The 1157-nt window shown below is 34.4% G+C and overlaps 1 non-coding gene across 1 annotated transcript; it reads left to right on the plus strand.

Moving 5' to 3' along the window:
* Nucleotides 1-364: 364 nt before the first annotated feature.
* TRNAL-UAA lies at nucleotides 365-447 on the plus strand. The gene has a single exon. It is a non-coding gene; the product is annotated as a tRNA-Leu (tRNA).
* The last annotated feature ends 710 nt before the right edge of the window (nucleotides 448-1157 follow it).

The following is a 1157-nucleotide window of genomic DNA, read 5'->3' on the forward strand; positions in this document are numbered from 1 at the left end:
TGAATTCGTATTGAAAAGCAGTTTTCAGTGGTATAATTTAAGTCACAATAATATATACTGTCCGTCCAATTTATGGCCAAAGACCTTATTCATGGGAATGTAAGGAGTAGTACGAGGGAAGTACGCATAGCATGTGACTTATTCGCTCGAGGCTTCAGGAGTTCAGGCACACACGATGACCTAGATGATATGTTGTGACACACGATGAACTAGAACTAGAAGGAAAGGATATGATCTATTGTGACACACGATGAACTAAATTATATCTAGAAGTAAAGGGTGTGGTCTATAGTATGTATAGTTCGAAAGAACGTGTGTGATAGTAATAGTACATATAGGCTGTGGTGACATTATAATCAATTGAGCTGGTTTGCCCGAGTGGTTAAGGGGGAAGACTTAAGATCTTCTGCACATAAGTGCGCGTGGGTTCGAACCCCACAGCCAGCAGGGATTTTCTTTTTTGCATGCTTTTCTTTTAGATTGGTTAGCTAGCGCCATCTTTGTCATATAATAAGTTTTTTTCATGCAATATATACCCAATTTTTCATCACAGTGCAATGAAACATTTCTATATATAGCAATTACTCCTATTTGCTACTGTTGAATGGAGCATGTGCCCGAGTTTGTAATTGAACGTTTTGAAAGGTACTCCTATTTTTTTAACTTAAAAGGATTGATATAAAATTACTATGCATGACTGCTGTAAGAGCAATGTCACATCCCTAGCTGCTGGTAGTGCTCTAGGCTAGCTCATGTGTGCATCATGTTTAAATTCTAAAAATTTGAACTGAGGGAATTTTGGAAGCCTCAAAAACTTAAATAAAAGAGGGGCAAAAACCCTAGAAATCTCATTCATTGCTCCAAAATGCTCTTCTTAAATGTTTGATAATTTTTGGTAAGGGTTCTGGTCCCAACCAAAATATTGAACATTTTTAAGGAATTATTTTTGGGACTTTGGATTTAATTCATTAGCTATTTGAATTTGAGTTATATTCATATAATTAGAATATAATTACAAATACCCCTGATATATTTTATAAGCTTTTGGAAAAGTCCATCTAGCAATATAAAATATTCAGAGGAGTTTTTGGCATTGTTTGAATTATTTTAAATTCAAAACAGTGGCAAAATAAATTAAATAAAAATAAACAGAACAG

The sequence above is a fragment of the Triticum dicoccoides genome, chromosome 5B (genome assembly GCF_002162155.2).
Source record: "Triticum dicoccoides isolate Atlit2015 ecotype Zavitan chromosome 5B, WEW_v2.0, whole genome shotgun sequence".
In the NCBI taxonomy this organism is placed as follows: Eukaryota; Viridiplantae; Streptophyta; class Magnoliopsida; order Poales; family Poaceae; genus Triticum; species Triticum dicoccoides.